Genomic DNA, 17677 nt, shown 5'->3' on the forward strand with positions numbered 1-17677 from the left:
GAGTCACAAATGGATATCTTCTATGGCAATTTATTTCACAATTACTCTTGTGGAAGCTTTCATGAATTAAATATGAGTTCTGTCTTGAAATTAGGTGTTACAAGGCTAAATTACAACAGGCAGGCAATAATTGAGGTGCGAGCAACACGGGGTCTGGTGAACTAATCTCTTGCCACGTCACGTGACGGGCCGCCCGCCAATGAGGGGCCGCCCATCACCAAAAACAGAGACAGCTGAGAAAAATTGATTTCTCATCTGAGCCATATTTGATAGCTTTTGAAATCGAAAATTGAAATTAACTAACCTAAGCCCTGTTGTAACAAAAGAGCAAATTAAATATGCAACATCGCTTCCCCTTGGCAGTGGAGAGGGCGCTGCCAAGATAAATTTGTAAATAGAGTTTAAGATGCGGTTCTGCTCTCTCCTTCGGTGTAGAAGTATAAGTGTCTGGATGGTGGCTTTATAAATTATTTATATAAAAAAATAATCATCAGCTGCAAATGGCCACTGTGGTTAAGGACTTCCATGGAGAAAATCATCGCATTAGGAGAGAGCTCATTGAATAAATCAAAATTAAAAATCATCCTCATTTAAGCGATGGCGCAGACAGTACTGAAAATCAAAACTAGGAATATTTTAAACTTCCCTTTCCAAACTTTTTTTTTGTCTTCCGCACAGCTCAGAAAAAAAATGACCATGATAACTGAAATGAAAAAAAAAAAACCAAACAAACCAAAAACAAAAATGTGCCATAAATGTGACCATCCAACCACCTTGTATATAATTATAAGATTAATTTTGGTGTGCTCACTGTTTGAGGCAGACGACTGCTCCATTGTGTCATATGGGATGTTTTCAAGGGTAGCACTTTGAAAATAATTTCCCAGATGAATCCCAGTGATACAGCAGGTATGGCTATTGATTTTGAATTTATAAACTGACGAGCTCAGATGAAGAAGAGGAGGTCTCTGAGCCTGTCTCCTAGAGAATCCAGGCATGACAGCTTTTAATTTATTATTTTATTCCTGCCTTTGTTTAACCACCGAGAAAGAGTTTTCAGTTCCCAGTTTTTATGGCATTTGGACATAGGCAAATTCATTTTACATGTTGAAGAGACAGATCGTTGAAGATAAAAAAAAAAAAATCATGAAATCGTCATACAACCCTGTCTTCCTTGCTCAGAGCTGAACCAGACAGAATTCAATGTCAAGTGTAATGGAGGATATTACACTTAGCCTGCCTGTCAGCCCACAGATCCCGTAAAATCATTTTCTGTTCTAATTTATTACTTTTTGTGTCAATCAGCCCTGCGACGAGATGGGGTAACATCATTTGGCACTGGGAGCGACTCCTCGGTACTTTTTCAACGCAGTTGAAGGAGTTGTCATTATCTGAACCAGAAGACACAGTCAGAGTTCAGAAAGTTGTTCTTCTGTGTAGAAATCTTGTTGGGGAAAAAAAGGTCTTAGGAAGGTAAAAGATAGAAGCTTTTTTTTCCTTTTCCATGTCTTTGTAGGAACTAGATGCCTCTGAAGAATGAAACTGACACACATCACTTCTAAACTCTTAAGTAATGACCAGAGCTAATTCCCCCCCATTGAACTCCTATACAGAAATTCTTTTGCATAGTCATGAAGACAATTGCTGTGCATTCTCTCTCTATTTTAACTCTCTCTCTGTTGAAGATACTGAGGGACAGAAATACACACAAGATAAACATCCCCATTGGAAGATGAAGAAACCAACACTGTTCCAACTAAAAGTAGGTTCTTTACTCCCGTTGTGTTTTCCCTCACCTACCCTACTCAACTCTCCAAGAAACGCTTTTCATAAATACCACCTTTATCTATAATAATCTTCACTCTGGAAAAACACTGCTGCTGGCCTGATAAATTGCATTCTTAATGACCACAAATTCAAAACGCTTTACACAAACTCTCTGACTGAGTTTCAGAACTCGCATGAACTAGATAAGAGTCCACGGTATTGGTTCCATTCAATGCCTGATTAATATTGTAGGAAACAGACTAGAGAAATTTCTAAAGGCAAGTCATGGATTTTTGTGGCTGACTTAACCGGATGGTGGGAATTTAGATTTCTGACTTCAGATCACGTGACATGGCTCAACTCTCTTTTACTTCCTGAAATTAGAAATTGAAATGATAAGATGTTGTAGTCTATTCCTTCAACTTTTCCGTGCATTTTGAAATAGTCAAATGACTAAGATGGGGAAAAATGAAGGCGGTGTTAAGCCTAATTCGGAGGGACTCGAAACATTGAAGACATGAACAAAATTCGTCAATTACACACCAAAGCTTTATTGTCTAGCTTGGCCAAGCGGCGGCAACTCCGACAGAAATCTGAGGGAGAGCGCGCCAGCCCTTTGTTCTACTTAGTTTTTATAGTTTTGCAAGTGGGAAGTACAGAAGCAAAAATTGCAGTTAGGTGCCTTTTACCACTATTGGTTATCGTCATATGTCCTTTAACATGATAGAACCATGTTCAATTTGCAAGCCATACATCATTTTGGAGAAAACAAAATTTACAAGTCAACACAATGCTAGAAAGATGTCTCTTTACATATTAAGAGACATTCCTATATTTTCTAATGTTTATCCGCCATCTCTTTGTCCAGAGTCACACACATTAACTAAATGCATTCACATGGGGGAGGTAGTTTCGGTGGCGACAAATGCCCGCAAATGGTTCATTGCTATAAGAAAAGGTTTATTTTTGACTTTTCTCTTCCTGCACCTGGCTAGCCATTCACCCCTTTCCCCACAGGTGTGGTGGAATGTCAGGGAATCCATGTTTTCCTTCCCTTTGCATTTACAATACAATGCCAAGGGCCATCCTGGTTTTATGCCAATCACACAGTACAGAGACTATTCACAAAATTTCTCTGCACACCTTAACCCAAATTAATAAAATGTTCTTTAAGCCTCTTAAAATATTAATATCGATTCTGTAGCCTTTGGTACTTTACACCACCTGCGGGTGAGGTGGCGCAGCGGCTCCTCAGGGCTCCTCAGCGGCGTAAACAGAACAAAGGTTGGCAAATCATAAAAACAATGATATCTATTTTCCAATGATAAAACTGGACTTTCATAAACCTAACTTTCTAAACCAAAATAAATCCTTATGTTGTAATAAAATAAAATAAAATGAAGTTTCGCATGTATGTATAAGGATGCAGTTAAAAATGGCCACTTCGCAAGAGTTTGCTTACAGGCTTTTAATCACTGTAAAAAAAAAAAATAGAGGACTGGATGAAGAAGATGGGGCACATATACACCATGGTATACTATTCAGCTAGGAGAAATGATGACATCGGATCACTTACAGTGGAATGGTGGAGTCTTGGTAGCATTGTGCGGGGTGAAATAAGCGAATCAGAAAAAAACAGGAACTGCAGGATTCCATACATTGGTGGGACATAAAAGCGAGACTAAGAGGCATGGACAGGAGTGTGGTGGTTACGGGGGGGTGGGGGAGGGAGGGAGTTAGGGAGAGGGGGAGGGGGAGGGGTACAGAGAGAACTGGATGGAGGGTGGCGGAGGACGATCTCTCTTCGGGTGATGGGTATGCAACAGAACTAAATGACAAGATAATCTGGAAATGTTTTCTTTGAATGTATGTACCCTGATTTATTGATGTCACCCCATTAAAATAAAAATTTATTTATAAAAAAAAAAAATGGCCACTTCGGCCTGACCTGTGGTGGCGCAGTGGATAAAGCGTTGACCTGGAATGCTGAGGTCGCCGGTTCAAAACCCTGGGCTTGCCTGGTCAAGGCACATATGGGAGTTGAAGCTTCCTGCTCCTCCCCTCCCTCTCTCCCCTCTTCTCTAAAATAAATAACTAAAATCTTTAAAAAAAAATGGCCACTTCAAGCTGAGACTTTCTCCTTGAATCCAAAACCTTGAAAGAGAATTAAAAATCAAATTCTCTGTGTGAAATAAAAAAGAAATTATAATATGTTTCAATTTGCATTAAAGTGTTTTGCACATAAGGAAGTAGGTATACAGTCATTCCTTGCCATATTGTGGTTCACTTTTCAGGGTTTTACTGTATTGCGGATATTTAAATTGTGTGTGTGTGTGTGTGTGTGTGTGTGTGTGTATAACTTTGTACTGTGGGTTTTTCACTATATTGCAAGATTTTGCAGTATATAGTTGTAGTATATTCACTGATGAGTACCCATATAGAATTTTATATGTTGTTAGAATTACATAGGTTGAAGAGTGTAGAAAGTGTTTAAGAGCATAGGAAGTGTTTATAAGAGGGTGGGGAGGGTTTATAAAGCCTTAAAATATATATAAATAATAAAATAAATATAAGGTTGCCACTTTGCGAATTTTCGCCTGTCATGAGGGGTTCTGGAACCTAACCCCTATGATAGACGAGGGACCACTGTACAGGTATTCTTTTTTTTTTTTATTTAGAAATTAAATTTAATGAGGTGACATTGATCAATATGAGTACATAGGTTTGAGGTGAACATTCAACTGGTGTGATATTGAACATATTTGACACCGGTGACTGAGGAACCGATAAGTTAGCAGGGACCCATGCTGTCAATGAATGGTGTGTCCACGTGTGTAGACTTTGTATTAGCTCTGGACCACCAGATTTCTCAAGCACCTGCTATGTGCTGGGACGCGTACTTTGTTTTCACCATCTTTGTCATAGTCTCTTTCTTGATTATGTCCTTCACTTTGTAAAACGCTTTGCTAATATCTGCTACATTCAGCATTTTTCTCCTGTCCTTCAAAATAGTGACTAAGAGTCTCAGGAAGGTGAAGTGATTCGCCAACCTCTCCTTGTGGTGAGCTTTAGGTGCTCTCATTCATTTAAAATTTGGGGGCTGGCATCATTTCTTTTATTTTATTTTTTAAGTTTATTGATTTCAAAGAAAGAGAGAGAGGGAGAGGGAGAGAAACCATTTTGTTGTTGCACTTATTCATTGGTTGATTCCGGTATGTGCCCTGACTGGGGATTGAACCTGCAACCTTCGCATATCCAGATGATGCTCTAACCACCTGAGCTGCCCGGTTGGGGCCCTTTCATAGCCTCTGTCGCTCTCATCTTTGTGCACTTGCGTTTTCACCTCGGTAAATGTGCACTCCAATCCGTGTGGCCTTGCGGGGTTGTTCTGCTGTCCTAAGGCACCGTGTTTGATGCCTAGCAGCTCTCAGTGAACGTTTGCAATGATCCTTACAGAAATGCAGGCGTGAGTCCACAGTGAGCAGCCAGACGGATGGCAGCCAACAGGCACACTTTTAAAGGGAGTTTTATAGATAAAGGAAAAAATGGTAATATTTATCCAGGACCTCTTATATGCACATTCAAGGGCATTTCACATCGAGTTCACAGCTTATTTAATCCTGACAATAACCCTGAGACACAGGTACTGTGCTTAAAATGCCCATTTTACAGATTATTAAGTTAAACTCCCAGTGGTTCGGTAACCAGGATTCCAAGCAACATCTGCATCCAAGTCAGCATTTCTTTATATTAAAAAAACTGTCAATGCCTGATATCAAGCTAGTATGAACGTCATTGGCAAATGAACAGGTGTTTTGTATATGGAGGAGCAGAGAGTGATTCTCATTTTTTACAAGTTACCGTATTTCTCCATGTATAAGACACTTAAAAAAAATTGAGGTCTAAAAACTGCGTGTGTCTTACAGAGTGGTTGTAGATTTTTTTACTTGCATTTCCCGCTTTTTTACGCTCATTTTTGCGCTCATTGTTGAAAACAGTGATTCATTATCAGACACAGAGGAGGATGAGCTAACGGACGGGAGTTTTGACAGTGATGAGGAGTTGTATGAATTTTATGATAAATAAAACTTGAGTTCAATAACTTCATGTAATACATTTTTCTTCCAAATTTCAGACCGCCAAATTAAGGTGTGTCTTATACATGGGGAAATACGGTACTTTTTAAGAGGCTATACATTTCTGAGACTATATTCATGTTATCACTCACATAGTTGTGTACACAGTGTAAAAGAGATGCAAGTTCAGTTACATTCTGAAAAAGGAAATATAGTACAGAAACAATAAGTATCATGTATAATTCTGAGATCACTGCTTCAGTCTCCTTTCTGAGCAAGATCAGATTCATGCATCTAAGTTACCGTAAGATCTGATCAGCACACTCTTGGGAGAGGCCTGTGCACTCAGGACTCTAACCGTTCAACTGTGGTCTTGTGTGGATTTTTTTGCTTGTTCATTTTTCTTTTGGTTAAGATCTTGAATTTGCATAATAAGCATCTCTTTGAAAAGTTTCTGTAGGTTAAATTTATTTTTATTTTTTTTATTAAGAGGATTGAACTTGGGGCAAGACAGTAAGTCAGTGAGTCCGCTGTGAGATCTAACTGCTTAGTTCTGGAAGGCTGGGGCCTCCGTCTCGTCTATGTGATCAGTCACCACTTCTCGAAGGCAAGCATCTCCTCACGTGCTGGGGTTCCCTCTGTAATGAAGACAGACGTGGTCCCTGTTCTCACTGTGGGGTACAGTACAGAGAAACGGGTATCAGGAGCTAATGAGACACTGTGCAACAGTGGAAAGGAACAAAAGGCACCACGGAAACATCTAGAAGCAGTTAAGTCCCCTGGGACAGGGAGATCCGAACAAGTAGTGTTTTCTCTGCTGAGACTTGGAGGCTGACAGGGATTGTGCTGGGGAGGGAGTCGGTGGTGATGGGGCACACTCAGCGGGGGGGATCCACACACAGATACCAGCAGACGCAAGGGTTAGGAGGTCGACAGAGCTCCCCCGACTAGAACCGGACGTCAGTGGGTGTCGGTGGAGGACAGAGTGTGTGACTTCCTGGGGAGGTGCAGAAACGGGACTGAAGAGGAAGGCAGAGGCCATATGACACATGCTCTTCAAGTCACGGTTCAAACAAGACCCTCTGAGGCCTTTCAGGTTCTGTGAACAGGAGGATGGTGTGAAGGAGACGTTAGTTGCGGGTCTGGAAGACTGGAGGCAAGAGAAGGGAGTAAGCGGGAAGACACGGCGAATTTCCACTCGACAATATTATTCAGAAGTTTGTAATCAGAATATATATAGTTCAGCAAACGTATACGATTTTGTAATCATTGTGAAAAGCAAAAGGTGGTGGTTGTTTTTTTCATATTTTTGACATATTTGGTGCATTTGTGGGAGGAGGCACTCCAGTCCAAGAAGGGGTCCAGTGCTATGCAAATCAGCATCCTTGCTTCTAGTTTTGTCACTTTGCATGTTTGCATGTTGGATATTGCAGAAACAAGACCCGTTTGATGTCTGTTAACAGGCCACAGTGGGGGTGGTTTCACTTCTTTCTGAGAAATGCAGGAAGGGTGGCGGCCACTTGGGAGACCTCTGAGTCTTCATGGGTGACGTCCCATTTCAGAGCGGCCCCCTTTCCCTGACACAAGAGCTCACCAGCTGAGCCTGGATGGATGGGTTTCCGGTTGGCAGCAGGGAAGCTTAACCCTCCGGGCTGGTCCTAAGCATCATAAACCTCTTCTCATAATGATTCGTTTGACTTGACTGGGGAGAGTCTGCTTTCAGTTGGAGGGCCAGAGAAAACTAGTTGCTTCCTTTAAAATTTTTAAAATGTATTTATTGATTTTACAGAGAGGAAGGGAGAGAGAGAAACATCAATTTGTTATTCCACTTATTTATGCATTCATTGGTTGATTCTTTTGTGTATATATGTAAAATAGTTTTTGGTTTTGTTTGTAAGATTTTACTTACTCATTTTAGAGAAGAGAGAGAGAAAGGACTCAAGGGGGGAGGAGCAAGAAGCATCAACTCCCATTTGTGCCTTGACCTGGTAAGCCCGGGGTTTTGAACCGGTGAACTCAGCATTCCAGGTCAACGCTTTATCTACTGCGCCACCACAGGTCAGGCATTTTTAGTTTAATTTTTAAAAAACTTTTTCTTGTATTTATTGGGGTGACCTTGTTACTAAACTGATACAGGTTTCAGGTGCACAGGTGTATAACACATCACCTGTACACTGTATTGTGCGTTCACCACCCCAAGTTACGTCTTCCTCCACCACCATCTCCCCCCCTCTACCCTCTTCTCCCTCCCCACCCCCTTTCCCTCTGGTAATCTCTATATTGTTGTCTATGTGGGTTTTTTGTTTTGTTTTTTGCTTAATAGCTTTACATTTTACCTTTACCCAGCCCCCCAACTTACTGGTTGATTCTCGTACGTGCCCTGACCTGGGATCAAACCCACCACCTTAACATATCGGGACAACGCTCTAACCAGCTGAGCTGCCCATTACTAAGCTGTCTCCCACAAATAAAATAAAATGAAATAAAAAAAAAGACAGACGGTTGTTTATTCCAGAACTCTACAGACTCCCTCATTGCAGCATCCAGGGTTAAGTCTGTGAGAACACTTTGGTGTGACCGGCTGAGAAATCTCAGGCACGTAGAGAGTGCTTACCTAAGCTCCATCCTTTCCTGGTCTTCTTCCAAAAGGAGAAAATTATCAGGAGAGCTCTATTTCCAGGCTTCAAAAATGCCCACGGCCACAAAAAACCCGAGTAGAGACAGAGCTATCCCGAGAACATTTCTGCAGGAGAAAATTCTGCAGGGAATACCCCGCCGCTGGACGAGGTTGATAAGTCTGAGAAGCCTGCAGAGGCTTTTAATCTTAGAACTGCCAGCGTGGGAGAAGAAAGCACCCCCTGCCCACGCCTCAGATCTCCGAAGCAGGTTTGCTCTTTTAATTCTCCGTCTCAAGACTCTCTGCAGCAGCAGAAGGGAGTTTTAAAGTAAGTGCAGCCGGCTTTTCCCAAATACAAAAATGTGACTTGATTATCTGAAACGCTTACGTGCTTGCAGAGATTAGAACCCCTGAAAAATCTCTTAGAAGAGTGCTATTTTGGTGAAATATATTTGGATGTGTATGCTTTTTTTAAAAAAAAAAATGCTACAGGTTTCAGCCGAACGAAGCTCTCAATGAGATTGCAGACTTTAACGCTTAATGTTTAAAGCCTAAAATCAGCAATGTGAGAATCACATACCTGCCGGTTTTAATAGTCACTGATTTATTCCCCAGGAAGAAAAAAATACAGGCAGTTGCTCTAAAAAAAAAAAAGTAAATTGATGAAAATATAAAGAAACACTTTGACAAGAGAGCTTTAAGATGTATTTTAGGAATTTGGAAGTGTTTTATTTCTTCACCTGCAGGAGATGAGAGATTAGCTCACTTCTAAGTTTTTTTAGTTTCTGAAGTTTCCTTCAATGATCCCTGGGTTTCTAATCTTATGCCGCCCTGCCACAGGACTGCAAAGACCTAACCCCACCCTGACATCTACAGTGCAATCCTATGTGTAAAAAGAATAACAAAGAATTACATTATTTGGCCCTGGCTGGTGGCTCAGTGGATAGAGCGTTGGTCAGGTGTATGGACGTCCCAGGTTTGATCCCCAGTCAGGGCACATAGGAGAAGTGACTGTCTGCTTCTTCCCCCTTCCCTCTCCCCTTTCTCTTTCTCTCTCTCTCTTCCCCTCCCCTCCTTCAGCCAGTGTCTCAATTGGTTTGAGTGTGGCCCCGGGTGCTGAGGATAGCTTCACTACAGTGTGATAGCCTCAGGTGCTAAAAATAGCTCAGTACTCGAGCACTGGCCCCAGATGGGGGTGTCGGGTGGATCCGGCAGTCTGCCTTTCTCCCCTCCTCTGTCCTAAAAAAAAAATTACATTATTATAGTTATAGGAAGACTCTGTTATAGGTGTTTCAGAAGAGAGATTTACAGCAATACTTAATGAATATAACTAGTTTTGTTATCTGTCAGTAATCATACTCATATGTGCATATGGCAAAGATTAAATTAATCCACTATAATAACCTTACAAAAGATGACTATATTTGGCAATGGTGAGTCTGGCTAAACAAAAATTGTACCTGCTTAATGCCATGGTAGTATCGTTCATTTCAACACAGGTTGTTGATCAAATCTGCCCAAAATGTGCCTCATAATTTGGGGGCATTTCCCTTTTTAAGGGACATGAAAAGGTCCAGCTTTAGGACATAGGTGTTATTGGATTTATCAATCACAACCTATTTAAAAATACCACAGGCTAAAACGTGGGAGCATTGTTCCTTTGTGAAATGACCGTTTTCCACCTTGGAGCCATTTTTACACATTTCATTTTACTGAGAATTGTTTTTTCAGGATTATGACATAAAAGGTCATTAAATAAATAAGCTAAAATACTGGAAGATTTGGGATGTTAATTCAGATCTTCAAAGAATTGCTAAGGAAAAAATAAAATCTGTCTGCAATTCATGAAAAATGATCAACAAACATAGGTTATTTTAGTTTGTTTTTATTTTTTAATTTTTTTGGTTTATTTTAGATTTTACTTATTGACTTTAGAGAGAGGAGACAGAGAGAGAGAAAGAGGGAGGAGCAGAAAGCATCAACTCCCATATGTGCCTTGACCAGGCAAGCCTGCGGTTTTGAGCCGGCGACCTCAGCATTCCAGGTCGACACTTTACCCACTGCGCCACCACAGGTCAGGCCAAACATAGGTTATTTTAAAGGTTTGATTGAACACTGGCAACCTTGTAATTTATATACATTTATATATATAATTAGTATATAGATATATAATTACAATATAAATATATATAAATATAAATGCTTATTTAATTTTGAGGGAATCTCATTTCAGCATTAGTAAATTTTGAAAATAAAATTTTCTAGATTATTATTTGTCTCTCCACTACTGTTTTTCCAATATACATTGTTCATATTTGAAATAATCTAGGTTAAAGGGAAAAAGCTGTTTGTTTTGTCACAATTTTTATTTTATTTTTATTATTTTCTTGATTTTAGAAAAAGGAAGGGAGAGAGCAAGAGAGAGTAACAGGAACATAGATCTGTTCCTGTATGTGCCCTGACCGGGGATTGAACCGGCAACCTCTGTGCTTTGGGATGATGCTCTAACCAACTGAGCCATCTGGCCATAGGTGTTTTGTCACGATTTTAAAATAAGTATCTGGGAAGGTCAACAGAGCTCTGTTAGCACTTTTATTTTGGCAACCTGCTTGGGCATAGTATATTACAGTTGCGTAAAAAAAATAATAAACCAGGATTCTTAGACATTTTTCTGTTTCTTTTTTTTTTTCAGAGACAGAGAAAGAGTCAGAGAGAGGGATAGACAGGGACAGACAGACAGGAACGGAGAGAGATGAGAAGCATCAATTATTAGTTTTTCGTTGTGACACCTTAGTTGTTCATTGATTGCTTTCTCATATGTGCCTTGACCAGGGGGCTACAGCAGATCGAGTAACCCCTTGCTTGAGCCAGTGACCTTGAGTCCAAGCTGGTGAGCTTTTGCTCAAACCAGATGAGCCCGCGCTCAAGCTGGCGACCTCGGGGTCTTGAACCTGGGTCCTCGGCATCCCAGTCCGACGCACTATCCACTGCGCCACAGCCTGGTCAGGCTCTTAGACGTTTTTCTACAGAGAAAGACAAGTCTGAACCTGGAGAAACTTACAGCAATGTGTCTTATTCTCAAGTGTGAGTAGTTGCTATTAGAGTCTGAACAGGGGCCGCTTAAACATAGAATTGTCATCTTACGATTTGGTTTGGTCAGCCCAAGTTCAGACACTGGCGCTTGCAAGAGTTATGTGATCCTCAGCGCTGGTCCCATGGTTTCCAAGGTCAAAAGCTCGGCTAAGCACCACACAAATACTCCAGTGTCCCCACTGGCCTCAGCATGTATAGTTTGTTTAAAAGAGTGGTTATAAGTAATGGGTTTGAAAGATATCTACATGGTCCTAATGTCTCCCATGTCATTTCCAAGGTTTAAACATCACTTTCCTGATCCCCTGAGTAGAACAAACCATTACAGTCTCTTCTTCATGGTCTACATAAGGTTTGTGATTATACATCTGCCTGATAAATATTACATGTCACTAGCGTTGCTGACCTTAGCATCCTCGGCGCCTATCATAGAACCTGCCACAAAATAGGTGCTCAATACATTTTAGTTGGAGCGTGAAGGGGCCTATTAAATGATTCAAGGGTGTTCTTGTCTACAGACTTTAGACCAGTGGGTTGTTCCAGATGGAAGAGCCCTTAGACAGGAGCTAGTTAATCTTAGCCTCTATTTCTGTGGAACATATCTTCAAAGAGTTCTTGAAAATGTATTTTACCGGTGACATTGATGTAGACAAAAGAGCAAGGAGGCTTCAGGAAAGCCCCAGGCATCTTGGAGCAGAATGTGTTTGTTAATATCAGTGAATTGTTTCCGTCAAGTAACCTTTTGTGTATTTATGTGCGTTGAAGGACTCAGGCCAAGAGATCTGAGCATTCTTTCTGAGCTGGGCAGATAATATAGGTAAAATAAAAAGCAGAAGGCTTACTCTGACCAGATACTTCTGTTGGTCAGAGCATCATGAAGTGCAAAGGTAGCCGGTTCGATCCCCGATCAGGGCACAAACAGGAACAGATCAATGTTCCTCTCTCTCTCTCTTCTTTCCTCTCTAAAATTAGTAAATAAGAAAATAAATATTTTAAAGCAAGAGACTCTTATGTAAATAAAATGGCTTGTTATTAGTTCTGTATTAGCTATAACTATACAAATGTGAGTAACAAAACAGCATGTCTCACTGTAAAAAATATTCACAGTCCCATTCATTAGAAAAACACTTGACTCTGTGGAAGGTTTCTCTCCTTTCCTCAAACATCAATGCCTTGCTCATTTATTTTATTTATTTATTTATTTTTAAAATATTTATTTATTTATTCATTCATTTTAGAGAGGAGAGAGAGTTAGAATGAGAGAGAGAGAGAGAGAGAGAGAAAGGGGGGGAGGAGCAAGAAGCATCAACTCTCATATATGCCTTGACCAGGCAAGCCCAGGGTTTTGAACCAGTGACCTCAGTGTTCCAGGTCAACGCTTTATCCACTGCGCCACCACAGGTCAGGCCAATGCCTTGCTCATTTAAAATAACCAATGTTCTTGTAAAACAAATGCTCTATACCATTTTAAACCTGACTTTCTAATAATACCTCCGAGTTTTCCTGTGATCTGGATATTCATGTATTTACATATATATTCCTAACCCCTATTAATTTCACAGTGCAATCAGCAGAAGCCTTAAAATTTATTTTTAGCTAGAGAATATCTCCTGCCTCAGGATCCATTGCAAGATAAAATTAATCTTAACCCGCTAATAGGAAGGTAGAATTTTAAATCACATTCAAATTTGACAGTTTAGCTAATGCCTTCTTGAGAGTATTTTCTTCAAAGTATATATTTAACATAGGATTTTTTATGTCTTCTTACATCATAAAATCTTTTAAGCCTTAGTTCAGTTCAAGTTTCACGGATTATTTCATATCTCTAATCAGAAGTTAGTCATTAAACATTTATGGATTGGTACCATAATCTCATACCTTAGAGGACTCTAATTCTTCTCAAAAATCATGTAAGATTTTGGAGCGTGCTTTCACATGGTTGGAGTCTTACTGATCGAAAACAACCCTTGTGTGCAGATATATGTATTAGTAGCTCGAGCAGTAAGCTTTGCCATCAACTTTTGTATATAACACACCACACACACACACACACACACACACACACACACACACACATATTGTCACTCATCATGCATCAGAGCTCAAATTTTCAGAATTTTTCAAAGGGTTAAGACTTGAAGAATCAGAAGTAAATAACCCAGGAACCTATGCGCGGCCATTGGTAGGGTGTTCTTCCACAGCAGATATTGCTAATGTGACTGACAAGTCAATTACATGCCATTCGCAAATGTTGTGACGCCTGCAATATTACTAACACTGTCTTGCCCACGAGAAGCGCTACCCCTCACGACTGGCGTGAAACAGTCCCAAGAGATGGCAGCGAAGGTAACTCTAACTCCAGACTCTGTGACAAGCAGCGCGGGTCCCTCTTTGTCATGTTGCCTTTAATTCCGATGGCATCAAAGGAAAACTCAAGCGCCCCAGAAAATAACTCCAGCCCCATGTCTCTGATAAAATAAAATGCTTACCCACCGATATAAATTACCATGGAAATAAAAAGAGGACCTAAAAAAAAAAATTACACAGTTTCCTAATGCTCTTAAATCAAAGCAGAAGAGGTGGCGGAGGGCTGTGGGCAGACCACGTGGGTCACGCAGCCCAGCTGCTCGGGGAGGAATCTTTGATGGCTCTCGCCCAACGGGGTGGCTCAGTTGATGGCAGGGAGTGTTATTCGTAATTTTCAAGAGCTGAGTGTTTAATAGTCATTTCTGTGGATGCCCGCTTGGACATTTTTCTGCTCTGGAGACATCAGGAATTAAAATGCAGTCCGTAGGAGACAGAATGGAGAGTTTAACAGTCAGCAAGCTCTTGACCCAATGGGGTTTCAAGCAGCAAGTTCAATGACAGCCGTCTCTCCCTCACCTCTGACCATATACACGGGCTCCTCCAGTGTTCATCGTTTACCTGTCAGCTCCTCTTTTCTTGTTCCTGGTACTCTTTCCCCAACCTCTCTTTCGAATTGCCTTTCTCTGCCTACGAGAGGAACAATGCTCATTAAAAATAAACACATGAGGCCCTGGCCGGTTGGCTCAGTGGTAGAGCATCAACCTGGCATGCAGGAGTCCCGGGTTCGATTCCCAGCCAGGGCACACAGGAGAAGCGCCCATCTGCTTCTCCACCCCTCTTCCTCTCCTTCCTCTCTGTCTCTCTCTTCCCCTCCCGCAGCCAAGGCTCCATTGGAGCAAAGTTGGTCCGGGCACTGAGGATGGCTCCATGGCCTCTGCCTCAGGCACTGGAATGGCTCTGGTTGCAACAGAGCGACGCCCCAAGATGGGCAGAGCATCGCCCCCTGGTGGGCATGCCGGGTGGATCCCGGTCGGGCACATGCAGGAGTCTGTCTGACTGCCTCCCCATTTACAGCTTCAGAAAAATAAAAATAATAGTAATAATAAAAAAATAAACACATGAAAATGCAGTTAAAACGGAAGTCCTCTGACACTTATACCTTTCTCGGAGGTAACTTGCAAACAATGCATTTTGCATCTTTGTGTGTCTTCTGCTTTACAGAACATCCATATGCATGTGCAGGTACAAAAACATAATGGTGAGGCTCTGGCTGGGCAGCTCAATTGGTTAGAGCATTGTCCTGATACAGCCAGGTTGAGAGTTCGATGCCCGGTCAGGGCACATAACAAGAATCAACCAATGAATGTGTAAATAAGTGGAACAATAGATCAATGTTTCTCTCTCTCCATCTCTCCTTTTTCCTCTCTCTCTAAAATTAATTAATTAATTAAAAATGTACAGGTAATGGTGTCCTTGTAGCTGACAACTGTCCATATTATGGACCAATTTGCCTAACACACAGAAATATGGTGCCATAAATATGGTAAAATGCCTATAGGTTGTCTAGCGACTTCCCAGGTAATTTGTAGCCTGCTACAGTACATAAGATACTGACAACAATTTCTTCCTCGGACACACATTTCAGCTTCCTGTAGAACTCAATGAACACTTCACTACTGACCAGAAGGACAGTGTGAACCCAAGGACAGCCAGTAGGGTTTGGATGCCAAGATGAACCATAGGCTAAATCTAATCTTATTATTTTCGTTAAGATGACAGACAGTGACTCCGATTGCATTCAGGAGCCAAGCCCAACCCAGTATGGGACAAATGGGCCTCTGACTCTGACTAGGTTTGGACAAGTGACAAGTGCTCAGTCACCCTCCTGGGTGGGTCTTCCAATGTTCTCCAAGGTCACTTCAAACTAAAAAAAAAAAAAAAAAAAAAAAAATTGTATATCTTGTCATTCTGCTGCCTTCTCTCCAGGAGATGTCATAGGTACTTGTTGAGTTCTCGGTGAAAAGAGGCTGGACACAGGTGAAAAAACTGTCGCCCCCTCCCTTTTGTAGAATTTGTAACGTATTGCAGAACTCAGCGCTGTATAGAACATTGACTTGAATTTCATGTTGTGGTGTCTTTAGTTTGGATACTGGTAAGGTGACCAACTTTTTTTTTTATATTATTTATTCATTTTAGAGAAGAGAGAGAGAGAGAGAGAGAAGGGAGAGAGGAGCAGGAAGCGTCAACTTCCATTTGTGCCTTGACCAGGCAAGCCCAGGGTTTTGAACCAGTGACCTCAGCATTCCAGGTTAACGCTTGATCCACTATGCCACCACAGGTCAGGCTGGTGACCAACTTTTTTACAATAAAAAGGAGGACAAAATTAAATAGAAGAAAACAATATAAAAAATAAAAGAAACATTTTATTCATTGCAACAATAACACACTAGAATATGATAAATGCATAATAAAAACACTTGTAATATTTTATATTGTAAATATGCTTACATGCCTATTAATTTTTAATAATAATTGTAAGAAAAAAGTACTCATTTAGATACAAATATGTCACATCACACGCAGTGGATCGACTCTGCATCGATCGAATAGGGACATTGACAGATGAATCTTCAATATCAAAAAGGAGGACACTTTCAAGGGAGGATAGAACTTACAAAAGAAGGCCTGTCCTCCCTAAATAGGAGGACGATTGGTCACCTTAATAATGACCCTGTTTGTTCAAAATCCAATTATCCATTCTGTTTCCTCACCAACTACCTATGTGAAGACATTCATTCCCTAAACCCCGCCACCACTCCAAACGCAGGTGCACAAGGAGGTCTTTGTGAGGGGGCGGGATTCCAAGCGAGGGGCGGGGCCAACCTGAAAGGGAAGGCGTTACCCCGGGGTCTCAGAACCCGCAGGGAGGAAGTGTGAAATCAGAAACGGGGACGAACACCCAAGATGTTTCCTTTGGAGGGAACAGAGGCAACCTTGAGGGCAGGGCGAGGGTCTTCAGAAGGGCCGGAGTGGAGACATTTTTTTAAGCAAAGACCCATATTAATAATCTCCAAAAAAAAAAAAAAAAAAAAAAAAGCCAATGAAGACGCAGCTTAATAAAGATCTTGCTGTGACTCTAGCACTTTTCTGGTGTTCATCCATTAAGGATAATACTGGGCAAGGTCCTAGTATCTACTTGTGGGTGGCTCTGAACTTAGACATTGGGTCCCCGTCCAATAATATTTGTATCATCATCAGAGGGGCATCTGTCCTCTCATCAAGGCAACGTGACATTGAAGACATGGAGTCAAACAGCTGGCTGCATTTTGCTCAACTGGACTTGAATAAAAAAAGTCTAGATTCTTCTGTTGCAGAGAAAAAGGGATTACTGCCTAAGATGACGTTCACCATGGAGAGAATAATGCCACATCAAAGAATTGAAAAGGGAATCTTGAGATGATTTCTCCTCTCATGAGAGAGAGAGAGAGAGAGAGAGAGAGAGGGTGAGGGAGAGATTTAGATAATGTGAAATATTCCAAATTCACAAAAGAAAAACCCAGTCGGGATACACTTAAAATCATAGGTAACAGAGTTAAAATGAAAGAAAAACTCATTGATGAACCGATGTGCAAAAATATATATATATATATATATATATATATATATATATATATATATATTGAACAAGGACATGCGCAAAGCGGTAGAATTAATACCGAAGTATCCTAAGGAGAAAAAGAAAAAAATTTAAATTTTCAGGAAACCTCAATGGGAGTCTATTTTTTGACAGGCTGAGCGGTCACCGTTTCGTGAGCAATCT

General features: G+C 40.9%; 1 long non-coding RNA gene across 2 annotated transcripts in view; it reads left to right on the top strand.

Annotated features, from left to right (window-relative positions):
* LOC136384679 (uncharacterized) overlaps positions 1–17677 on the top strand; it is a 708322-nt gene that overhangs the window by 357990 nt on the left and 332655 nt on the right. Inside the window, exon 1 of one of the 2 annotated variants that reach the window (XR_010747637.1) lies at positions 7835–7901. The exons of the other annotated variant lie outside the window; for it this stretch is intronic. This is a non-coding gene — a long non-coding RNA (uncharacterized lncRNA). Of the gene's footprint in view, positions 1–7834; positions 7902–17677 lie in introns of those variants that run through there. 2 annotated transcript variants of the gene reach the window in all.

The sequence above is a fragment of the Saccopteryx leptura genome, chromosome 13, assembly GCF_036850995.1.
Source record: "Saccopteryx leptura isolate mSacLep1 chromosome 13, mSacLep1_pri_phased_curated, whole genome shotgun sequence".
NCBI lineage: Eukaryota > Metazoa > Chordata > Mammalia > Chiroptera > Emballonuridae > Saccopteryx > Saccopteryx leptura.